The 26,791-nt window shown below is 47.9% G+C and overlaps 1 pseudogene; it reads left to right on the top strand.

Annotated features, from left to right (window-relative positions):
• The first annotated feature begins 401 nt into the window (after window positions 1-401).
• LOC138286903 (zinc finger protein 271-like) overlaps window positions 402-26,791 on the top strand; it is a 166,302-nt pseudogene continuing 139,912 nt past the window's right edge.

Genomic DNA, 26,791 nt, shown 5'->3' with positions numbered 1-26,791 from the left:
ATAAATTTTTATGTGCTTTTATTTTACATAGAGAGTATGTTCAAGTATTTATATAGTATGTACGCTTGAATAGCGATGGTTTTAATTAACCTTGCTAATAAATAAATAAACTTTCAAACTTTCATGTTCTCATCCACCTCTGTTTCCCACATCTGTTCTTGTTTAAATTCAATCTTGACCATGTGCCTCTACCTAAAGCTGTACCTGTAGCACGTGGTGCTCTGTGAGAGCCCTTTCTTCATTAAGTTACTCTGTGAACATGTAAATCTCCACCTTTTCTGAAGTAAAGATGTGACGTGTTCAACAGTACTTCTAGTCAAATAGTTGTCTCTAGTGAAATGTCCCTTGATAAGTGTCAAAGATGGTAAAAAAGAGATGTCTTTTACAACCAGATAAATATTGTCTATTCACATTCCATTACGTTTCCATTTAGTGATTTTCAATCACTTTGCATCCAACAGGAAACAAGCCTTGGACGCACAAAGACAGTGCAGTAAGAGACAGAGGAACCGGAACATAACTGACTGAGCCCTGAAGAACCAGTCAAGAGCAAATCAGTGAATGTAAGAGACTGCGCTGTGCACCTCCACGCAACAAGACTAAGAAATGAGCTCTAAGACAATGAAGGCAACAACAATAACAATCCACCTCCTCTATAAACCAGTGTCGAATACCAGCTTTGATCATGATGTTGGTTTGATGTGGTTACAGCAGTGCTTTGTTTTCTAAAGCAATGACAGACCGTCATTCCGAGCTCCAGGTGTATTGTAAACTCTTTTTGGCTAAACCACAGTAGCCAGAGAAAGGCACAACAAAGTGCAGACAGACAACCAAAAGGTAAAGGGAAGATTAGTTCTGCTGTCTAAAATACAGGGGTCCAGGTTTGCATCAACCAGGATGAGGAAGGATCTTTACACGCCTGTGCAGAACTATTATCCAATCTAAAGACACACTCGCCCAAAAAAGAAGCCTTGCACATGTAAGGAGTGTGATAAGTAATATATAAAGACCATTGTACTTTATTGTTAAATTAGAATTAAAACATGCAAAATACAACATATAAACAGGTAGTGTGGGAATAACACAAGTCCTTTATCAGCCATGTTAGCCATTCAGGAAACACAGTCAGGGGATCTAGAAAAATATACACCTAACCCAGAAAAAACAACCAAGAGAGAAAAAGCATACACATGCATCAAGAGCTTTAGTTTGTCATCAAAACCAAAGCACCATCAGCCAACGCACACAGGAGAAAAAAAAATCAAATGCACTCAATGTGTGAAGAGCTTCATTCAGTTATCAGCATTACAAAGGCATCAGCAAACACACCAGGGACTAAAACCATACAAATGCAGTGAATGTGTGAAAAGCTTTAGGAAGTTATCACACCTACAAAGACATCAACGAACACACACAGGGGAAAAACCATTCAAGTGCAGTGATTGTGTGAAGTTCTTTGGTCAGTTATCAACCCTACAAAGACACCAGCAAACACACACAGGGGAAAAGCCATTCACGTGCTGTGAGTGTGTGAAGAGTTTTAGTCGTTTATCACACCTAAAGAGACATCAGTGGACACACACAGGGGAGAAACCGTTCAAGTGCAGTGAATGTGGCAAGAGGTTTAGTCAATCATCAGACCTCCAAAGACATCAGCGAACACACACAGGGGAAAAACCATACAATTGCAGTGAATGTGTGAAGAGCTTTAGTCATGTATCACACCTGCATCGCCATCAGCGAACACACACTGGGGAAAAACCTTACCATTGCATTGAATGTGGAAGTAGTTTTTATGGCTCTTCAGCATTAAAGATTCATCAGCGATCTCACACAGGGGAGAAGCCATTCAAGTGCAGTGAATGTGTGAAGAGCTTTAGTCAGTCATCAATCCTACACAGACATAAGCAGACACACACAAGAAAAACTATTCAAGTGCAATGAAAGTGGAAACTGTTTTAGTAACTCCTCAAACCTAAGACTTCATCAGAAAACGCACACAGGGGAAAAGCCATACAAGTGCATTGAATGTATAAAGGCCTTTAGTGAATTATCAATTCTATTCTGCCTTAAGCCAAAACACATCTTCATTGGACACACATGGAAATAATCCTATAAATGCAGTACACTAGGCAAGGACCTAAGTACATTAACAAGGACATTGACTCCCATGAAAAATATCTGATGGCCCGCTAATGCTTTTTACCCGTACCCAGTGTGAATACACGATGACGCTGAAATTGCACTGTTTACTTTTTTGTATTGTGTGTTTATTTCTTTCTAGGTCATGGGCTGACTAGGGTGGGTGACAAGTGTTTTATATCCTTCTGTAGCTGTATATTGTATGACCTGTATTGTTCTGTAAAAATGAATAAATACATTTAAAAAAAAAAAAAGAATACTGACTCATCTGTGGACACACACAGGAGCAAACATGCACTTATTGTGAGATGAACGAATTGCAGAAAATTATAACATTATAATTCTGTGGAACATTCAAATACCAGATAATTAAAAGTAGAAGATAGATAGAGCCTCAACTACCAGGAAAGAAGAAAAACAGAGATATTTGTAGAATTATGAAAATGTCTATTCTCAGTGATTGTTCATTTCTCTACAGGTAGGTAGAAACATGAAGTACCAGGAAACACACTGCGAAACTAGAATTATGTAGAATAAAAGAAACAAAACATTGTTCAGTTATAAAATAAAACATCCAAGCACACCTGGTCACGCTACTAGTAAAAGCAACGCTATGAACAATGCTTGGACTAACAAGGGCATTTTCAGCTTGATGTGAAGATTTATCATCAGCCTGCAAACCCTTGAACCTAAACCCATGCACCTCCATGGATTGCTGATCCACAAAACAAAGGTAGTTCCTGAGCAGTGAAAGTACACAAGTCATCCTTTCAGAAGGACGGTAAAGAGGCTGCACTCCAGGGGAGTGACAAATACAAGAAGAGCCAATTCAAGCTGATACACAACAAACGCTTAACATTTGCCCAAAATATCCTAAGATAAAAGTGATATATGAGCATACTTGTTCTCTCACGAAAAAATAAAACCAGCCACTTACTTAGTACATGCCGCTCACTCATTTGCCACTTTACTAAAGAGTTCTTTTACCACCAAATGTAATGACATTCATTTTACTCAACATCAATGCAAGAAGGACTGAGTCAGTCATACCGAGCTGTCTCTGGTGTTTCCCTAGTTCATATTTCTATCAAAAAAACACCTTGCAGAAGGCAGGAATAACACTATTATTCTATAAAGAAGCACACATTTATTTATTAAAGTGTATACCATAAGACACGTTTAAAATTGGATCTAATGCACATGAATATAAAATATATCTAAAAAGATAAATTCCCTGTAGACTGTATGAAGTGCTGCTTTATAATGTTGTTGGATCTGGCCCTTTTTGTGGGTTCATCCCTAGACTTTTTGCCTCCGTCCTCCTAGTTTTTCTGACCTGTTGCTGTTGGCTCTTGGACTCTGAGCACTTTATCACTGCTGATCAGTGCTAAAGTGCAGGTGGTCTCCCTTCTAAAGTTGGTAAGTTTATACCTAATTGGCATATTTAATTTACCTGTAAGTCCCTTGTACAGTGGTATCTCTGTACCCAGGGTCTGTAAATTAAATGCTACTAGTGGGTCTGTAGCGCTGCTTGCACCACCTACAGAAGTAGCCTTTCAAACCTGTCTCAGGCCTGCTAGCGCAGTTTACTGCCACAGGGACCTGGCATCTAAATTTACTTGCCAGGCCGAGAACTCTCCTTTTACTACATGTAAGTCACCCCTAAAGTAGGCCCTAGCTATCCCTACCTTTAGAAAGGATGCTATGTATGTAGAAGGCAGTGCATGTGCCTGGTTGCGTGGCCTGTCCTGGTAGTTGTAGGAAAGTACCCTCTTTCTTGGCATTGTTACCCCCTTTTTCTGCCTGATGTCAGTGTGTTTGACTGTGTTCACTGGGATCTTGCTAACCAGGACCCCAGTGATTATGCTTTCTCTCCCAAAACTCTGTATTTCACCCACAATTGGCACATTGGTGCCCCATTAGAAGTCCCTAGTATATGGTACTCAGGGCGTTTGGGTTCCAGGGGATCCCTATGGGCTGCAGCATATAATTTGCCACCCATAGGGGGGCCCCATTGCAGCCTGCGTGAAAAGGTGCAAGAACCCTTACACTGCCGCTTTTCACTGCTCCAGGGGCCAGATGTATCAAAAGATTTTGCATTCGCAAACAGTGTGAATCGAAAAATTCCACCGTTTGCGAATGCAAAATCGCCTTTCATGATTTATGAAAGGAATTCGCAGTGCAATTTTAAGGAATCGCAAAAATAGCAATTCCTTAAAATTCGACTCCGATTAGGGAATCGCAATTTGCGATTCCCTAAATAGGTAATCGCAAATATGGAATACCTATGTGCGATTACCTTGTCACATTTATCATGCATTTCCTAAATGCGAATTTGCCATTTAGGAAAAGCAATTACCACAAACTCAAGTTTGGTGGTAAGCATGTGCAATTTTAAAAATGCATTACAAATGCATTTTTATAAATGACATGTAGGGTACACATGCCCCTTGGGCATGTGTGCGCTTTACATGTCCACAAATATATTTTGGGGTGCATCAAACGGGGCCTTAGGCCCCCTGCACCCTGGGGTTTGCATTACCTAATTCGCGAATTCCTAACAGGAATTCGTAAATTAGGTAATGCTAAACCATTCGCACCTATGGGCCTACAGGCCCATAGGAATAATTGGAGTCCCATTCCTTAATTGCGATTCGGTAATAGCGATTGCGAATTTTAAGAAATCGCTGTTACCGAATCCCTATTTTCATACATCCCATTTTGCATTTCTTAAATAGCGATTTCTTAAAAATCGCTATCTAGGAAATGCAAACCGGAATGATACATCTGGCCCCAGGTCACTTATAAGTCATCCCGATGGCAGGCCTTCCTTCCCAGAGGGCAGGGGGCAAATATCTGTGTGTGAGGGCACCCCGGCACTAGCAGAGGTGCCACCACAAACTCCAGGCCCATTTTCCCGGACTTCGTGGGTGTGGGGACGCCATTTTATGAGTGTACTGGACAAAGGTCAATACCTATGTCCAGCTACATAATGGTAACTCCGAACATAGGCATGTTTGGTATCAAACATCTTGGAATCATACCACAATGGTTTTGCATGCACTCTGGGGGCTCCCTAAAGGCCCCCGGTATTGCCATTACAGCCTTCTGAGGGTTTCCAGGCAGCCCAATCTGCTGCCACCTCCCAGACAGGTTTCTGCCCTCCTGTTGCTTGAGAAGCTCAAGCCCAGGAAGGCAGAACAAAGGATTTCCTTTGGGAGAGGGGTGTTACACCCTTCCCCTTTAGAAATAAGTGTTACGGGGGCGTGGCCGGGCCACGAAAGGAGATGGCCGCCTAAATCCTGAGCTCTGTGCCGCAGCGGTCCCGAGGAGGCGGCAGGGGCCCTGCGGAGGCCAAAAAATCACCTTAACGTACGTCGAAACCCTCCCACAACCCGAGCTTCCGACCCGAACCTTAACAACCGGCCGCCGAGACCTTGCCGGCCGGCAGCACACCTCAGAGGAAAAGGGGGAAAAATGGCCTACAGAGAGGGCAGAGCCGCGTCTCCTCGACCAGAAAACCGGCTCTCTTAAGGGCGGAGGAACCCAACTCGGGAGACCGTGAGGAGCCGTCCAAAGCCCAGGACCTCCGATCTCGAGTGGGGACACGCTCCGGAGCACAAGGGGATCTAGAGTGCACAATATTGAGGTAGGCCCAACTGCGGGGGAGGAGCCGCGCTCTCGACCCGAGAGAGGAGCCGGCCTCCCTACCATTACGGCGACTGGAGCCGCAGGCACAATCCTTCGCACCCGATTTCCAGAGGGAGAGGGTGAGCATTTATCTTCTATTTGGCCCGGGAGAGAAAGGAAGACAGCGCTGGGGAGCGGCGAGGGGAACCGGGTGAGGAGGAGAGGAGGAGTGAACCAGGACAGTAAATAATAGAAAGGAATAAAGACACGGAAACCAGAGAAGAAGGGGAGTAAGAGAAAATAAAAGGAAGGAAGTAGAAAGAGCCAACAGAAAAGGGGAAGAAGAGAACTAAGAACCAAGTAAAAAAAAAAGAAAAAAGGGAGGAGAGGAGAGAGGAGGCGAAGGAGGGGGAAAGGGGGAAAAAAGGGGGAGAAGAAAGAAAGAAAGAAGAAACAAACCAAAAAATCACCCCCCAACATATCGGGGAACAGAAAAAGGATCAAATATCCTCTCACCGCCTAAACCCTAAACCCCCCCCCCCCCCCCAAAATAATAAATTTAAAACATTTTTAAAAAAAGAGTAGGGGAAAAGAAAGGGGAAAAGAAAGGGGAAAAAAAAAAGAACATAAAAAAGTCAGAACAAGACAAGAGCCGGTTGACTGCGTAACGCAGCTTCCGCCAGACTCCGAGGAAAACTCTGGAATCAGCTGGACAACACACGCAGACGGACGAGGCGATGCCCGGCAGCAAAACAAACCAGAAATCCACTGGTAAGTCGGCACGACAATTATTATTCTCCGAAGCTCTTCATCATAGGCGCCCAACATCTACGATAACAGGACCCCACTCACCACCCTCCCCAACGCAATCCACCGCAATGTCTGACAAGGAACAATCCATAACCATGGAAAAGATACTACAGGAGATCACCGCTGTCAGCCGCCGAATAGAGGGAATGGACGCTTCTCTATCTTCACTGACCCTGGAAACCAAATCTATGAGATCAGACATTGCAGGTTTTCAAACCAGGGTGACAGGCTTGGAACACCGCATGGGCTCATTAGAAACGCAGGTGACCACTTACCGAGACAGAGACCAAGACCTCCTTTACCTTAGGAGTAAACTCACAGACCTAGAGGATAGGAGTCGAAGAGATAACATTCGCCTACTGGGAATCCTGGAGCATGAAGAAGGCACAGACATACAGACCTTCCTGGGCTCCATTCTCCCCAAACTAACCTCCCTGGACTTCGACCCACCGCTGGAATTCCAAAGAGCACACAGAGTAGGCCCGAAACGTTCTGACACATCTTTAAGACCCAGACCGATAATCGCTTGTCTATTACGCCACAACCATGCCCGACAGATATTACAAACGGCGCGCAAACATGGCCCTTTCCGGATAGGCCAACATGACATCCAGATAACGGCTGATTACTCCAAGGACACCAACGAACGTTAGAAAAGCCTTCCTAGCTTTAAGACCTCGACTTCGCCAACTGGGGATGAAATTCGGCCTCTTCGACCCCGCCAGAATGTGGGTCACCATTAACCGTATATCCAAAGACTTCTATAATCCAGATGAACTGAGCCTTTTCCTTGACTCTTTTCAACATCAGCCTATGGACTCTACCAATCCAGACTGTTCACAAAATACCGTGAGAGAAAATGAAGGGGGAGGACCCTCACCCCTGGGCCCAGAGAAAGAAGGCCCGCTCCACCATGACACCGAACTCAACCAAAGGGGCAGAGACGCAGAGAGACTAGCCAGACTACACGACGACAGGGGTCAGGTTCTCCACGCTGTGGCAACCTACACCCAACTATCAGAAAGGGACAAATCCAGATCACCTCTAAAACCAACGACTGTACCCCCTTGAGACACCGATCCCTCGCTGGGCGCATGTGAGATGATTACAAGACATTGAAACCTGAACGGCGAGAATTCACGGAAGGATGAGTACAAACCCGGGTTTTGTTTGTAGCCATGATTACTTAACAATCGGCAATAACCCTTTTAACAATATTAGATGATCACTATGTTTATATGACCTACAAGATAACACGGGCCTTATTCTATAACACCGTTGCATAGACAACCATTGTATAACGCGAAACGCAGAAGCCGGATCTTCCAGATCCTACAGGTGATACAAACACATACATCGGGACCCTGCTCAGTAGGGACACGTTTCAACACCTAAAGAGAAGCTGCCATTCACCCCCTCACAGCACTACTACAATATAGAACATCCAACAACACAACACCACACAATAACAACAAGACTACATGAACAGGCCCGATTCTGCAGACAAGTCGTAATGCTGACCCCTTTCAGCTGAACCTACCACCTTCCACTTCTCCCTTAATCGGCTGCACCAGGAAACGAATGTAATATAATCTACGCGCAATAATATACATCCCGATGATTACCAGAGTACTGGCACAACATGATCACCTGCCACAGGGGACGATAAGATATAATACAATACAACACTACATATTACGGAGATGTATCACTACTTCTTACGGAACACTATATCTCCATAGAGGCATAACAAATAGGCCGACATACATACGCACTTCCCAGAATCCTCCCCATGAGGGGGATGCAACCCCTCCATATACTGGCGATGGCACCTGACCATGCAGGTGTTGAGCAGTGGATCAACCACTTGAATATATAACCCATGTCCCACCCTTCTATAACAAATGACGCCCCGCCAAAGGATCAGTAGTCACACGTACGACTATATCCAGAATAACCTTAGTAAACACACGTTGTCCCTATATTAAACAGGACCTTGAACGAACAGGACCGTAACTAACATACGATTAATTAGTGAACTAATAACGCCTTAAAGTGCTTTGCAGTACCATGGCGCAATAATACGACCCATGGTACGCATGGGGTAGCAAGACATACAAATCACGCATACATAAGCTAGGAACCATCAAACCCTGCCATCCACCCCGGGGCTGGTCCCACGACATACAAACTAATAGAAAATAGTACGATTACCTGTGTGGAAATAAGCTATATTGTGTTACGTTATGCTATATTATATTACGTTATGTTATACAAATTAACAGTTTGCAGTGATATTATGCTGTTTGACATTATGTCGTTTGACACAGTGATATTATGCTATATAAGTATAGTAATATTCCAACTGTTGTTATGTGCAAATGTACTCCAATATCCTGATTTGAACCGGCATTGTGTTACTTTACATCCTCCCCCCCGCCCTCTCCTCTGGCCCCTTAGGCACCCACCCTTTGATCCCACAAATAATTTCTCCCCCCCTTACACCTATATCAACACCTACTGTAACATCTACATTAAAATCATTATCACATTTACATCTATCATTATAATCATGATCACAAATACACACCCTGATCCATACCCACCCCCCTCCTCGACCACTATACCCTCACAACATAGAACCCATCGCGATGATACACATCAAGTACAATGATCGCTAGTCCTCTTTCACTCGAAAATAGGATAAACATTTAACCTATTATATTAGACACTGGACATTGCGAGGTATCAACTGGATCTTCCTCTATTTCTTAATCCAGGTCAGCGTGAACTCCCTCTCTATCACCTTTCCCACTATGCCCATCCCCACCATATTAAAATTATGTTACCAAATCCCCCCCCCATTACCTATACATTACACCCTCCCTCATCAACATAGCTATTACCCGGGCCCCCCCTCCCATAAGATGCCCATGGCTTCCCCCCTTTATTCGCTCCCCCCCTCCGGAGCTCAGCTCAGAACCTGTGCATTCGACCGCCTTAGATCAATACTGGCCGCCCCTTGCCCCAACGCCGCCTCCTCGGCAGAGAGGCTGCACCGACGGCATTAGGAGTTTGGATAAGACTCGGACTCGCCGTTTACAGACCGTCCCCAAGGGAGCATAGTACTCCCGGTCCCCCTATATCCCTCCAACCTCTTCCCCTCCCAATCATCGCATCCATCCCACTTCACAGACAAACGCTAACCCTAGCCTTCTTCCCTCCCATATTATCCCTTTTCCCTCCCTCACCAACCCCTCCACGTTCTTGTTTCTTCCCCCCCCTTTCTTGTTGGGTTACCCGACCCTCATCAGCTGCCTCTGCCTCACCCCTCGAACTCCCAAATACTCATATTGCAGCGAACACAGCCCCACACGATTATCACCCCCAGTATTGCTGAAATTCCCTCCTCTAACTCAGTATGCCAGAGACAACCCCCCACATAATACACCCACTACGAATCCTCTCCTGGAATGTTCATGGCATGACAAACTACATCAAATGGAAAAAGATCTTGTCATATTTTCAATCTAAAAAAGCAGACAAAGCCCTGAACCAAGAAACGCACCTTGACAATGTAGAGTCCGATAAACTTAGACTTGATTCGGTAGGAAAGGTCACCTTCAGCTGCTGTCCAGAAGATCAGGGAACCAAGGGAGGAACACCTCGCAAATGTGGCGTAGCGATACTAATACGTATATCTCTGCCGACCACGATCATTAAAACATGGAATGACACAGAAGGGAGATATATATTTGTCAAACTGAAAATAGGAAATACCTTCCTATGTGTGGGCTCTGTCTATGCACCAACCGGGTCAAAGCGTTCCTTCTTCCTACAACTCAATCGCGTACTGACCGAAATAGGGACCACACGTTATATCATCAGTGGGGATTGGAACCTCGCTAGAGATGCCATACTGGACAGGACAGGCCCCATCGATGTGGGCAATAATTCCGATAGGGCCTTACTGACGGACATCACAGCAGATGTAGGCCTAGTCGATTGCTGGAGATTAACACACCCAAAGGACAAGGAATTCACATTCATTTCGTCCGTCCATGGCACCCAATCTCGCCTGGACTATTTTCTTGTATCACACACCATAATCCCCCAAATACAAGACCCTAGCATCTTAGATAGCGGACTCTCAGACCATTCCCCGATTCTACTCTCTATTCAGGTGGGCTTGACCTCTCCTGGTCGTAAACCATGGCGCTTTGCCATACACAGATACCGTTCCCCCCCAGGGAAAAGAGCAACTCAAGGCCCACATATCCACATATATGACCGAAAACATGGGCTCTGTGACATCCAAGCAGGTCTTGTGGGCAGCGGCTAAGGCCACTCTGAGAGGGAACATGATGACGGACGCAGCACTGGCCAATAGAGATAGGGAGGCCCGCTACCGCACCCTAGAAGACACGATCCAACACCTCGCCAAACAATACACTACTCAGCCATCCCCTGCGCTACGCCGGTCCCTCGAACAAGCCCGAATGGCACATAACGATCTTTACACAACACAGGCAGAATATGCACTACAAAGGTTACGCTACAGCCACTATGAGCAAGGAGAAAAGGCCGGACGCCTCTTATCGGCACAGCTCCGACAGAGAGATGCTGCCTCAGCCATCCTGGCCATAATGTCTCCCTCCGGAGCAATACTGACCCGCCCGCAAGATATTGTGAATGTATTTGCTACATATTATCAACACCTTTACACCCCCGAAACAACAACCAACCAGGCACAGTCAGAGGCATTTCTTATTGCTGCAAAGTTGCCCTGCTTGACAGAAGCCGGCCGAGCTCTCCTTGAGGGCGATATAAGCAGGGAAGAAATCACACAGGTTATCAGAAAACTCCTAAACCACAAATCCCCGGGCGAAGATGGATTCCCCGTGGAATTTTACAGATGGTCAGGAGAAGAGACAACCAGGGCAGTACAAGAGGCACTCGTGGAGGCATGCCAGGAGGGTTCTTTGGGTGCCCTGTCCAACAGGGCCACGATTGTCGTTGTGCCTAAACCTGGAAGGGACCCCCTATTCTGCAGCAGCTATCGCCCCATCTCCCTTTTAAATGGAGATATTAAATTACTAGCTAGTGTCCTTGCAGCACGTCTACGCAAAGTCATACCGTCCCTAATCCACAATACCCAGGTGGGATTTGTACCGGGCCGCACCTCCAGAAACCATATGCGCACACTATGCCACACCCTACTTGAATCGTTAAACCTACCAGAAGAAGCCTTGGCACTATCCCTCGACGTTGAGAAGGCATTTGACCGCATCGACTGGCCCTATTTATTTACCACCATGAAACATTTTGGTCTCGGAGATCAATTTATTTCTAAAGTCCGATTATTATACGATCACCCTACGGCACAAGTTAACTGTGGGGGCTTTCTGTCGGACCCATTCCCCATCGGAAGGGGCACTTGACAGGGCAGCCCCTTGTCTCCGCTCTTATTCCTACTAGCAATGTAACCGTTGGCGGCAACTATAAGGAATTCTCAACAGATAACAGGCATCTCCTTACCAGGGGGTTCCTCCAAAATCTATTTATATGCATACGATATTCTGTTAACCTTGTCTGACTTAGAAAGATCCATCCCATCCCTACTTTCTATCATAGAAAGCTTTGCACCCTTGTCCGGGTATCGAGTAAACTGGGACAAGAGTGAATCGTTGCCCCTATCTCGCGTAACAACGAGAGCTGCAATCCATGGCCGCCCATTTAAATGGACTCCAACCCACCTCAAATGACTGGGGACATATATTAACCGAGGCTTAGAACACATGGTCAGGGACAACCTAGACCCTCTTATATCCCGGACGAAACAGGACTTTGCCAAGTGGTCCTTACTCGGCCTATCCATGTGGGGCAGAACACAGGCGGTTAGGATGGTCACCCTCCCCGCTTCCCATGTATTTTAGGCATGCTCCCCCTACAGATTCCGCTCTCTCTTCTCCGAAGGATTGATACCTTAATAAGGTCCTTCGTCTGGGGTTCTATATGGCCAAGACTAAAACCGGGGACAATATTAGCACGCAGACCCTATGGAGGACTAGGTCTACCCTCAGTAGAACAATACGCTTTAGCCCTACAACTATCACAACTAGCCTACACATTACCAGGTACCCCAGACCCCCCACAATGGACAATCATGGAGAAACACATACAGGGACAGCCCTCCGAACTAGGCTGGATATACACCGACTACTCTCACTCGTCCAACCCTATCCTCGCGGCCACAAATGCAGCGTGGCGCAGAGCCCACCGGCTACTGGGAGTGCACCCTTCTCTACATGCTCAAGCCCCTATAGCGGGAAACAAATGTATAAAAATAGGGGGAAGTACCCTAAGATGGCCCCAGTGGAGCGACACTGGTATCCACAATATAACATAAATATTAGATGGCAATGGTTTCCGGTCCTTTGAATCCTTACGGGAAGAGTTCGGAATTCACAAAAATCAGGAATGGAGGTACATGCAATTCATGCACTGTATGCGCAAGGCCCTAGGACCCCCCCATGTACGATCAAAATCTCACCCGTTGTCAATTACCTGCAGAAATGGGGCCGACTCAGAGAAGTTATGGCCGGTCTATACGCAGAGATTACGAACCACCTTTACTCGCAACCTCTCCTAGACCAACTGCGTCTCAGATGGCAAGATCGACTAGCGATAGCCTACACAGAAGAAGAATGGCAAGACATAATCGAAGCCCTAGACAGGGGGGTCCGAGAGGCCCGCCTGAAATTCTGTCTCTTCAAAATCCTCCAGGACTGGTACTGGACCCCCACAAAACTCTTCAAGGCAGGTCTGATAGCACACGTGAGGTGTTGGCGATGTGCAGATCTCCATTGCGATCTACTTCATATTCTATGCCACTGTCCGACGATACAACCCCTATGGGAAGCTGTGTTCCAGACACTTAGGGATTTCATATCAATACCAAACCCGTCTCCGATAACACTCATTATTTTACATGACATGCGCCCATACCCCTCCCTATCACGTCCCCATAAACGGCTACTTCACACGGCAATTGCCACAGCTAAAATCTGCATTCTCCGACACTGGAGGTCTGCTATCGCCCCAACACCAACGGAATGGATGACAGCCATGTTCCAAACAGCTACCCTTGAGCGAGTCATTTATAACCTACAGGATCAAGTGGCCCTATTTACAGAAATTTGGAGCCCCTTTCTGACAAGACCATGAGGCAGCTAGTTGATGGTCAATGGATGGCAGTTGACACCCCATCATTTCCTTTTCTCTCTCCCTCGCTTCCCTCCCTGCCTTCCTATCCTTTTCCTCTACTCCTGAGACTATTCATCCCAGAGAACACCCTCCACACCATGCCATATCGACCCGTTTAAATACGTACTAGAAATTATCCTCCTTTAATCTGCTCGACCAGTGGCTAACTGTCCAACACTAGCAGGCAAGGCCGGATTCTTCATACATCTAACCCTGTATCTACACAGATACTCTCCCTTGTCTACCCTCCCCCAGAATGGCTCTCTCCCCCCCCCCATAAATTGACCCTCTTGGCCCACCCTAAAATACACTTCGATAAACGTACCACATGGCACAATCCTGTAAGATCATCGGCAAATGACGAGGAACAACCGGAATATCCATCTAATAACCCAGAAACACTGAGCCAAAAGACTTGCTCTTCCCCCCTTACACTCTACCTAACCTCCCCACTTCCCCGCTTTCCTCTTTATCACTCTTCTTTCTCTCCTGCTCCCCTCTACTACACCCTGACCCCCCAACAACCTTTACCCCCTTCCCTGCACCCCCCCTAATCTTCAAACCACAGCCTATGTCGACGAATCAGTGTACCTATTAGACAATGTACATTCAGATATCATTTGTAAAATTATCTACTGAACTACGGACTACTGAAAAAATGTCAATGCATATTGTGTATCATCCTATATTTTTCTCTAATAAAAAATTTACAAAAAAAAAAGAAATAGGTGTTACAGGATTGGGAGAGGTAGCCTCCCCAGGCCACAGGCAATGCTTTGAAGGGCACATTTGTTGCTCTCCTTGCATAAACCAGTCTACACCGGCGCGAAACTCGATAAAGGAAAGGGGAGTGACCACTCCCCTGTCCATCACCACCCCAGGGGTGGTGCTCAGAGGGTCCCTGGGTTTTGCCATCTTGGATTCAAGGTTGGCAAGTAACCCCGGGAGCATCTGAGTGGCCAGGCCAGCAGGTGACGTCAGAGCCCCCTCCTGATAGGTGGTCACCCAGCTAGGTGACCAATTCCCCTTTCAGGGCTATTTAGGGTCTCTCTCTTGGGTGGATCCTCAGATTCAGATTTAAAGACTACAGCAGGAATCCTCTTCACCATCCACTTCGACTTCTGACCGTAGAAACTGCATCTGGACGCTCCAGGATCCGCCAAGCTCCAACAAAGAAGCAAGACAGCTTCTTTAACATTGTTTCCATGGCTCCCTTCAGCAACTGCAACATTTCCCTAGTCGTTCATCCTCTGAGGACAGCCCATCTTCAGCCTGCATCAGAAGGAAAAAGGAATCTCCCTTGGGGTGGAGGAGTCACTCCCCTGCTTTTGTAGGCACCAATTGCATCAACAACTGTCTGCGTGGATCCACTCTCCTGCTGAATTGGTTGGATCCTCCATCACAGGTGGTGGACTGAAGTGTTCCCGACAGTCCTCTCTTTCAGCTGTCCAATTTTCGGTGGAGGTAAGCCCTTGCCTGCCCACGCAGGACAGTACTTCATGCACTGCGTCCTTTGCAGCTGCCAAAGCTTGTTGGAATTCTTTCCTCGAGATCTTCAGGCGTCTTGAAGCTCCAACCACCAGCACTCCATCCTGCGACGCACAGCTCCCTGAGTGGTTCTCCGGCGGCATGGGAGCCTTTGTCGTAGTGCTGCATGGGCCTCTTCCTCGACCTTCGTGTCCCCGTCCTGTGGGACTCATGTGGGTGCAGTTACCTGTTTGAGGCGCATGAGGAGCGCTCCATTTTTATTACATAGCACCTTGAGAAGCGCTTTCTTTTCATGAATATAGCGCTGGGAGAAGCTCTTAAGTGCTGCCTTGAGAGCGCCTTCTTTTGCAAACACCGCTCCTTGAGAGTGCGCCGGCGCAGAATAAAATCACCACCGCGACCTGGTCGTTTTGTCCCCGATGAGTGCGTCAAAAGTGTGCAGTCCAGCGTGCCCCAAGGGCACGAGAAAGCGGAAGGCAGCAGCAGGAGCTCTCCTTGCGGTGCCCCCGGGGCGCATGAGGCCAACAAGAAGCACCCCTGGGGCACATGCAGGCATCTACTTTGGTGCCTTCACTGCTGCGGCCCGGGAGGGCTGGAGGAGGCTCGCACACCACGTCAGATGTGGGCTCAGTTTCCAGAGAGGGGTGGAAACCTCATTGGAGGCCCCCTGCTCCAACAGGCCCCCATTTCTGCTGTGAGGCTCACGGGCAGTCGGGAAACCTTGAGGGAGTTTCCCCGCTCCCATTGTGCCCCCTTCTTCAGGCTTTTGCAAGACGGGCGGGAGGAGGAATGGAGGGGGTGCGTTGAGGAGTGCTGGGGGCCCCCTTTCCTTTGTGACACTCAAGGTGCCTTCCTCATAACGACAGGTGCATTTTAGGGGCGAAATGTTCGTTGTGGGCATTTAGGCCGATATGTTTCTGCTCATGACTTGCCATTTATTTTTCTGATGTTTCTTTTATGGGCATTCTGAGAATCTTATGCTAACCTGTTTTAATGACTTGCCATGTGTTTCCTGATGTTCTTAGGATGGGCATTTATGAGGAACGTGTGGCATGTGCATTATTGTAGTAATGTTTTCCTGACTACTGCATGTTGCAGAATAATGAGTAACCTGTGTGTCATATGTGACTACTGCAGATTTCTTGCAGAAAGACCGCAAACAAGCCTTGCTAGCTGCAAGGGTCACGGTTAAGGTTTTTGGGTGCTGCTGTGGCCCAGGAGGGACCAGGATGTCGCCACTTGGATGAGGAGACAGAGGGGGCGCCCAGCAAGTCAGGGAGCCCTCATAGAAGCAGGCAGCACCCGCAGAAGTAATGGAACAGGCACTTAGAAGAGGAGTGAACCGGAGTCCACCCGAAGTCACAAAAGGGAGTCCCACGACACCGGAGGACAACTCAGAAAGTTGTGCACTGCAGGTTAGAGTGTCGGGGACCCAGGTTTGGCTGTGCATGAAGGAAATCCTGGAAGAGTGCACAGGAGCCGGAGCAGCTGCTAATCATGCGGTACCCAGCAATGCAGTCTAGCTTGGGGAGGCAAGGACTTACCACCACCAAACTAGGACGGAAGAGTCACTGGACTGTGGGAGTCACTTGGACAGAGTTGCTGAGTTCCAGGGACCACGCTTGTCGTGCTGAGAGGGGACCCAGTGGACCGGTGATGCAGTCTTTTGTTGCCTGCGGTTGCAGGGGGAGGATTCCGTCGTCCCACAGGAGATTTCTTCAGAGCTCTTAGTGCAGAGAGGAGGCAGGCTACCCCCAGAGCTTGCACCACCAGGAAACAGTCAAGAAGGCGGCAGGATCAGCGATACAAGGTTGCAGTAGTCGTCTTTGCTACTTTGTTGCGGTTTTGCAGGCGTCCTGAGCAGTCAGCGGTCGATCCTTTGGCAGAAGGTGAAGAGAGAGATGCAGAGGAAGTCTGATGAGCTCTTGCATTCGTTATCTAAAGAATTCCCCAAAGCAGAGACCCTAAATAGCCAGGAAAGGAGGTTTGGCTACCTAGGAAGGAGGATAGGCTAGCAACACAGGTAAGAGCTTATCAGGAGTCATCTCTGACGTCACCTGCTGGCACTAGCCACTCAGAGCAGTCCAGTGTGCCAGCAGCACCTCTGTTTCCAAGATGGCAGAGGTCTGGAGCACACTGGAGGAGCTCTGGGCACCTCCCAGGGGAGGTGCAGGTCAGGGGAGTGGTCACTCCCCTTTCCTTTGTCCAGTCTCACGCCAGAGCAGGGCTGGGGGATCCCTGAACCGGTGTAGACTGGCTTATGCAGAGATGGGCACCATCTGTGCCCATCAAAGCATTTCCAGAGGCTGGGGGAGGCTACTCCTCCCCAGCCCTGACACCTTTTTCCAAAGGGAGAGGGTGTAACACCCTCTCTCTGAGGAAGTCCTTTGTTCTGCCTTCCTGGGCCAAGCCTGGCTGGACCCCAGGAGGGCAGAAACCTGTCTGAGGGGTTGGCAGCAGCAGCAGCTGCAGTGAAACCCCGGGAAAGGTAGTTTGGCAGTACCCAGGTCTGTGCTAGAGACTCAGGGGATCATGGAATTGTCTCTCCAATGCCAGAATGGCATTGGGGTGACAATTCCATGATCTTAGACATGTTACATGGCCATGTTCGGAGTTACCATTGTGACGCTATACATATGTTGTGACATATGTATAGTGCACGCGTGTAATGGTGTCCCCGCACTCACAAAGTCTGGGGAATTTGCCCTGAACAATGTGGGGGCACCTTGGCTAGTGCCAGGGTGCCCACACACTAAGTAACTTAGCACCCAACCTTTACCAGGTAAAGGTTAGACATATAGGTGACTTATAAGTTACCTAAGTGCAGTGGTAAATGCCTGTAAAATAACGTGGACGTTATTTCACTCAGGCTGCAAGGGCAGGCCTGTGTAAGAATTGTCAGAGCTCCCTATGGGTGGCAAAAGAAATGCTGCAGCCCATAGGGATCTCCTGGAACCCCAATACCCTGGGTACCTCAGTACCATATACTAGGGAATTATAACGGTGTTCCAGTATGCCAATGTAAATTGGTGGAATTGGTCACTAGCCTGTTAGTGACAATTTGGAAAGAAATGAGAGAGCATAACCACTGAGGTTCTGGATAGCAGAGCCTCAGTGAGACAGTTAGTCATAACACAGGTAACACATACAGGGCACACTTATGAGCACTGGGGCCCTGGCTGGCAGGGTCCCAGTGACACATACAACTAAAACAACATATATACAGTGAAATATCGGGGTAACATGCCAGGCAAGATGGTACTTTCCTACACATGCTCATTGAGAATGATGAGTCCCTAGGTGGCACTTCATCTGAGAAGTTAGTAGATAGCTCACACTCTGACTCAGAAGAACCCCTTGAGGGAGGTCTACAGGGTTCTCTTCCAAATCTGCCCCTTAGCAGACCACCTAGCAATGTTGGTAGCAAAAGGAGCTCCCATCATAGTAGGGATGCTTTTGTTCCTGAAGGCCAGGTTGTTAGAGTGCAAACTGTTAGGGGCAGGTCTCCCTCTGTGAATTCCAATATTTCCTCAGTGTCTAAACATTCCCAACCCACCCACCCTGAAGACAACATGTTAGAAAGGGAACTCAAAAAGTTGAGAGTGGAAGAGACCAGGCTGAAGCTTAAACAGCAACAGCTGGCTCTAGACAGGGAATCCCTAGACCTGGAGAAGGAGAGACAGAGATTGGGGTTTGGACCCCATGGTGGCAGCAGCAGTATTCCTGATAGTAATCCTGTGAGAGAGCATGATTCCAGGAATCTGCACAAGATAGTTCCCCCTTACAAGGAGGGGGATGACATTAACAAGTGGTTTGCTGCACTTGAGAGGGCCTGTATGGTACAGGGGGTCCCTCAAAGGCAGTGGGCTGCTATTCTATGGCTATCTTTCAAATGAAAGGGTAGGGATAGGCTCCTTACTGTTAGAGAAAGTGATGCCAATAATTTTGCAGTTTTGAAGGATGCACTCTTGGATGGATTTGGCCTAACCACTGAACAATACAGGATTAAGTTCAGAGACACCAGAAAACAGTCCTCACAAGACTGGATAGACTTTGTTGACGGTTCAGTGAAGGCCTTGGAGGGGTGGTTACATGGCAGTAAAGTTTCTGACTATGAAAGCCTGTATAATCTTATTCTGAGAGAGCATATTCTGAATAACTGTGTGTCTGACTTGTTACACCAATATCTAGTGGACTCAGATCTGACCTCTCCTCAAGAATTGGGAAAGAAGGCAGACAAATGGTTCAGAACAATCGTGAACAGAAAAGTTCATACAGGGGGTGACAAGGATGGCAAGAAGAAGGATGGTAAGTCTTCTGACAAGGGTGGGGACAAAAGTAAAACTGAGTCTTCATCAGGTCCACAAAAACACTCTGGTGGGGATGGTGGGTCCAAATCCTCTGCAAATCAAGTAAAAAAGCCTTGGTGTTATTTATGTAAAGTAAAAGGCCATTGGACAACTGATGCCAGTTGTCCAAAGAAAAACACCAAACCTCCCACTACCACAACCCCTACTGCAACCTCTAGTGCCCCCAGTAATAGCAGTGGTGGTGGGAGCAAACCTACTAATAGCCAATCCAAGGGAGTAGCTGGGCTCACTTTTGGTAATTTAGTTGTGGTTGGCCTTGTTAGGGAGACCACAGAGGCTGTGCTAGTCTCTGAAGGTGCCATTGATTTGGCCACCTTGGTTGCTTGTCCCCTTAATATGGATAAGTACAAGCAACTTCCCCTAATAAATGGTGTTGAGGTTCAGGCCTACAGGGACACAGGTGCCAGTGTTACCATGGTAATAGAGAAACTGGTACACCCTGAACAACACCTACTTGGTCACCAGTACCAAGTGACAGACACTCATAACAACACTCTTAGCCACCCCATGGCTGTTGTGAATCTCAACTGGGGGAGTGGGGGGTCCAAAAAAAGTTGCGGTTGCTTCAGATTTACCTTTAGACTGTCTACTAGGAAATGATTTAGAGACATCAGCTTGGACAGAAGTGGAGTTGGAGGCTCATGCAGCAATGCTGGGCATTCCTCTGCATATTTTTGCTTTGACAAGGGCTCAGGCCAAAAAGCAAAAAGGACAGTGTGACTTGGATCCTGGAACAATGGACCAAGTGCTCCCGGAAGCTAGGGGTAGCAAGGGTAAATCCTTACCCACTATCCCTCCCTCTACAGATGATTCTCCTTCTGAGGAAGAAGAATTTCCTCCCTGTGCAGAACCTTCACCAGATGAGCTGGCAGGAGACACTGCTGAGCTCTTGGGTGGAGGGGGGCCTGCCAGGGAAGAGCTGAGTGTTGCACAGCAATCATGTCCCACATTAGAGGGTCTCAGACAGCAAGCTGTCAAGCAGCAAAATGGGGATGTCAGTGACTCACATAGAGTTTATTGGGAGGACAACCTCTTGTACACAGAGGCAAGGGACCCAAAACCTGGAGCAGCCAGGGGATTGGTCATTCCCTTGCAGTACAGAGAGTTCCTCCTAACTGTGGCACATGACCTTCCTTTGGCTGGGCATTTGGGCCAGATTAAAACATGGGAAAGGCTTGTCCCCCTGTTTCACTGGCCTAGGATGTCAGAGGACGCAAAAGATTTTTGCAAGTCTTGCGTGACCTGCCAAGCCAGTGGCAAGACTGGTGGCACTCCAAAGGCTCCCCTTATTCCACTACCTGTGGTTGGGGTTGCCTTTGAAAAGGTAGGGGTTGACATAGTTGTCCCCCTTGACCCTCCTACTGCTTCAGGCAATAGTTTTATCTTGGTGGTAGTGGAACATGCCACAAGATATCCTGAAGCAATTCCTCTAAGGACCACTACAGCACCTGCAGTGGCAAAAGCCCTCCTGAGAATCTTTTCCAAGGTGGGTTTTCCAAAAGAGGTTCTATCAGACAGGGGTAGCAACTTTATGTCTGCATACTTGAAGGCCATACAAATTCACCACACCTTATCATCCACAAACAAATGGACTGGTAGAGAGGTTTAATAAAACTCTCAAAGGAATGATAATGGGACTCCCTGAAAAACTCAGGAGGAGATGGGATGTCCTATTACCTTGCCTTCTTTTTGCTTACAGGGAGGTACCCCAGAAAGGAGTGGGCTTCAGCCCCTTTGAACTCCTCTTTGGGCACCCTGTAAGAGGTCCCCTAACACTTGTGAAGGAGGGTTGGGAACAACCTTCAAAAGCTCCAAAGCAAGACATAGTGGACTATGTACTCGGCCTAAGATCCAGAATGGCTGAGTACATGAAAAAGGCCAGTAGAAACCTTCAGGCCAGCCAAGAGCTCCAAAAGCAATGGCATGACCAGAAGGCTGTTCTGATTCACTACCAACCAGGACAGAAGGTGTGGGTATTGGAGCCTGTGGCCCCAAGAGCACTCCAGGACAAATGGAGTGGACCCCATCTAATTGTTGAAAAGAAGGGTGAGGTCACCTACTTGGTTGACCTGGGCACTGCCAGGAGTCCCCTTAGGGTGCTCCATATCAACCGCCTAAAACCCTACTATGACAGGGTTGATCTCACCCTGCTCATGGCAACAGATGAAGGACAGGAAGAAGAGAGTGACCCTCTCCCTGATGTCTTCTCTTCCACTGAAGATGATGCTTTAGTGGAAGGTGTAGTTTTGGCGGACTGTCTTACTGCTGAGCAGAAAGACAACTGCATAAATCTCCTTGGTCAGTTTTCTGAACTCTTTTCAACCGTGCCAGGCACCACATCTTGGTGTCAACACACAATTGATACTGGAGACAGCTTGCCTGTCAAAAGTAAAATCTATAGTCAGCCTGGCCATGTCAGGGACTGCATAAAGCAAGAAGTTCAGAAAATGCTGGAACTTGGAGTGGTTGAACATTCGGAAAGCCCATGGGCCTCTCCTGTGGTGCTTGTACCAAAGCCTCACTCAAAAGATGGACAAAGGGAGATGAGGTTTTGTGTAGATTACAGAGGTCTCAACCAGGTAACAAAAACTGATGCTCACCCTATACCCAGGGCAGATGAGCTCATAGATACACTGGCATCTACGAAGTATCTAAGCACCTTTGGTTTGACTGCAGGGTATTGGCAGATCAAATTGTCAGAGGATGCTAAAGCAAAAACTGCATTTTCGACTATTGGAGGGCACTTCCAATTCACAGTAATGCCCTTTGGTTTGAAAAATGCACCTGCCATTTTTCAGAGGTTGGTGAATACAGTCCTGCAAGGGTTGGAGGCTTTTAGTGCAGCATATCTGGACAATATAGCTGTCTTTAGCTCCACCTGGGATGATCACCTGGTCCACCTGTGGAAAGTTTTGGAGGCCCTGCAAAAGGCAGGCCTCACTATCAAGGCTTCAAAGTGCCAGATAGGGAAGGGGAAAGTGGTTTATCTTGGACACCTGGTAGGTGGAGAACAGATTGCACCACTTCAGGGGTAAATCCAGACAATCATGAATGGGTTCCCCCTACAACTCAGACCCAAGTGAGAGCCTTCCTAGGCCTCACTGGGTATTACAGGAGATTCATTAAAAACTATGGCTCCATTGCAGCCCTACTTAATGATCTCACTAGTAAGAAGATGCCTAAAAAGGTAATGTGGACAGCTAGCCGTCAGAAAGCTTTTGAGGAGCTCAAATCAGAAGATTCAATCAGAAGATTTATAAAGCGCGCTATGTACCCGTTAGGGTTTCGCGGCGCTGGGGGGTGGGGGTGCTGCTATCGTTCGAAGAGCCAGGTCTTGAGGAGTCTCCTGAAGGTGAGGAGGTCCTGGGTCTGGTGTAGTGAGGTGGGGAGAGAGTTCCAGGTCTTGGCGGCGAGGTAGGAGAAGGATCTGCCGCCAGAGGTCTTGCGCTGGATTCGGGGGATGATGGCGAGGGCAAGGTTTGCAGAGCGTAGTTGACGTGAGGGAATGTAGAAGTTGAGTCTGGAGTTCAGGTAGGTGGGTCCGGTGTTGTGCAGTGCCTTGTGTGCGTGGGTGAGTAGTTTAAAGGTGATCCTCTTGTCCACAGGGAGCCAGTGGAGGTTCTTCAGGTGGGGGGAGATGTGGCACCGGCGGGGTACGTCGAGGATAAGGCGGGCGGATGCGTTCTGGATGCGTTGGAGTCGTTTGATGTCTTTCGTTGGGATGCGAACAGGCCATGTGCACTGCACCTGTCCTAAAAAGCCCATGTTACTCCAAGAAATTAATTGTTCAAACTGATGCATCTGAATTAGGGGTAGGGGCAGTCTTATCACAACTTAACTCTGAGGGCCAGGATCAACCAGTAGCTTTTATCAGCAGAAGGTTGACCCCTAGAGAAAAGCGTTGGTCTGCCATTGAGAGGGAGGCCTTTGCTGTGGTCTGGGCACTGAAGAAATTGAGGCCAAACCTGTTTGGCACTCACTTCATTGTTCAGACAGACCACAAACCTCTACTTTGGCTAAAACAAATGAATGGTGAAAATCCTAAATTGTTGAGGTGGTCCATATCTCTACAGGGAATGGACTATACAGGGGAACATAGACCTGGGAGTACCCACTCCAATGCAGATGGACTCTCCAGATATTTCCACTTAGACAATGAAGACTCATCAGGTCATGACTAGTCTTATTGTCCTTCGTTTGGGGGGGTTGTGTAGGAAAGTACCATCTTGCCTGGCATGTTACCCGCATATTTCACTGTATGTATGTTGTTTTAGTCTATGTGTCACTGGGACCCTGCCAGGCAGGGCCCCAGTGCTCAAAAGTATGTGCCCTGTATGTGTTCCCTGTGTGATGACTAACTGTCTCACTGAGGCTCTGCTAACCAGAACCTCAGTGGTTATGCTCTCTCTGCTTTCCAAATGGTCACTAACAGGCTAGTGACCAATTTCACCAATTCACATTGGCATACTGGAACACCCTTATAATTCCCTAGTATATGGTACTGAGGTACCCAGGGTATTGGGGTTCCAGGAGATCCCTATGGGCTGCAGCATTTCTTTTGCCACCCATAAGGAGATATGACAATTCTTACACAGGCCTGCCAGTGCAGCCTGAGTGAAATAACTTCCACATTAGTTCACAGCCATTTACCACTGCACTTAAGTAACTTATAAGTCACCTATATATCTAACCTTCACCTGGTGAAGGTTGGGTGCAAAGTTACTTAGTGTGATGGCACCCATGGCACTAGCCAAGGTGCCCCCACATCGTTCAGGGCAAATTCCCCAGACTTTGTGAGTGTGTGGATACCATTACACGTGTGCACTGTACATAGGTCTCTACCTATGTACAGCATCACAATGGTAACTCCGAACATGGCCATGTAATATGTCTAAGATTATGGAATTGTCACCCCAATGCCATCCTGGCATTAGGGGGACAATTCCATGATCCCCCGGGTCTCTAGCACAGAACCCGGGTACTGCCAAACTGCCTTTCCGGGGTTTTCACTGCAGCTGCTGCCAACCCCTCAGATAGGTTTCTGCCCTCCTGGGGTCCAGGCAGGCCTGGCCCAGGAAGGCAGAACAAAGGACTTCCTCTGAGAGAGGGTGATACACCCTCTCCCTTTGGAAATAGGTGTCAGGGCTGGGGAGGAGTAGCCTCCCCCAGCCTCTGGAAATGCTTTCATGGGCACAGATGGTGCCCATCTCTGCATAAGCCAGTCTACACCTGTTCAGGGATCCCCCAGCCCTACTCTGGTGCGAAACTGGACAAAGAAAAGGGGAGTGACCACTCCCCTGACCTGCACCTCCCAGGGGAGGTGCCCAGAGCTCCTCCAGCGTGCCCCAGACCTCTACCATCTTGGATTCAGAGGTGTGCTGGCACACTGGACTGCTCTGAGTGGCCAGTGCCAGCAGGTGACGTCATAGACTCCTTCTGATAGGCTCTTACCTTACTTACTAGCCTATCCTTCTTCCTAGGTAGCCAAACCTCCTTTTCTGGCTATTTAGGGTCTCTGCTTTGGGGAATTCTTCAGATACCGAATGCAAGAGCTCACCAGAGTTCCTCTGCATCTCCCTCTTCACCTTCTGCCCAAGGATCGACCGCTGACTGCTCAGGACGCCTGCAAAACCGCAACAAAGTAGCAAAGATGACTACTGCAACCTTGTATCGCTTCATCCTGCCGGATTTCTCACCTGTTTCCTGGTGGTGCATGCTCTGGGGGTAGCCTGCCTCCTACTTGCACCAGGAGTTCTGAAGAAATCTCACGTGGGTTGACGGAATCTTCCCCCTGCAACCGCAGGCAACAAAAGACTGCATCACCGGTCCTCTGGGTCCCCTCTCAGCACGACGAGCGTGGTACCTGGAACTCAGCAACTCTGTCCAAGTGACTCCCACAGTCCAGTGACTCTTCAGTCCAAGTTTGGTGGAGGTAAGTCCTTGCCTTTCCACGCTAGACTGCATTGCTGGGTACCGGGTGATTTGCAGCTGCTCCGGCTCCTGTGCACTTTTCAAGGGTTTCCTTCGTGCACAGCCAAGCCTGGGTCTGCGACACTCTTACCTGCAGTGCACAACCTTCTGAGTTGTCCTCCGGCGTTGTGGGACTCCCTTTTGTGACTTCGGGTGGACTCCGGTTAACTCCTCTTCTAAGTGACTGTTCCGGTACTTCTGCGGGTGCTGCCTGCTTCTGTGAGGGCTCCCTGACTTGCTGGGCGCCCCCTCTGTCTCCTCATCCAAGTGGCGACATCCTGGTCCCTCCTGGGCCACAGCAGCATCCAAAAACCCTAACTGTGACCCTTGCAGCTAGCAAGGCTTGTTTGCGTCTCTCTGCGTGGGAACACCTCTGCAAGCTTCTTCACGACGTGGGACATCCATCCTCCAAAGGGGAAGTTCCTAGTCATCTTCGTTCTTGCAGAACACAAAGCTTCTTCCATCCGGTGGCAGCTTCCTTGCACCCTCAGCTGGCATTTCCTGGGCTCCTGCCCACTCTCGACAGGGTGTTGAAACAGGAGGAGGAGACGGCGCTGACCTGTTTGGACATGGTGAGGGTGGAATCTGTCGCGACTCTTGGACTTGGTCCCCTTGTCTTACAGGTACTCAGGTCTGGAAATCCACTGTTGTTGCATTGCTGGTGTTGGTCTTCCTTGCAGAATCACCCTATCATGACTTCTGTGTTCTCTGGGGGTTGTAGATGCACTTTACACCTACCTTACAGGGTGGGCTATTCTTCTAACCCTCATGTTTTCTTACAGTCCCAGCGACCCTCTACAAGCTCACATAGGTTTGGGATCCATTTGTGGTTCGCATTCCACATTTGGAGTATATGGCTTGTGTTGCCCCTATACCTATGTGCTACTATTGCAATCTAATGTAACTTTACACTGCTTGCATTACTTCCTTTTGCTATTACTGCATATTTTTGGTATTGTGTACATATATCTTGTGTATATTTGTCATCCTCATACTGAGGGTACTCACTGAGATACTTTTGGCATATTGTCATAAAAATAAAGTACCTTTATTTTTAGTATATCTGTGTATTGTGTTTTCTTATGATATTGTGCATATCACACCAGTGGTATGGT

Source organism: Pleurodeles waltl, chromosome 4_1, assembly GCF_031143425.1.
Source record: "Pleurodeles waltl isolate 20211129_DDA chromosome 4_1, aPleWal1.hap1.20221129, whole genome shotgun sequence".
In the NCBI taxonomy this organism is placed as follows: Eukaryota; Metazoa; Chordata; class Amphibia; order Caudata; family Salamandridae; genus Pleurodeles; species Pleurodeles waltl.
The sequence above is the reverse complement of the archived record's forward strand: the minus strand, read 5'-3'. Positions and strand labels throughout refer to the sequence as shown.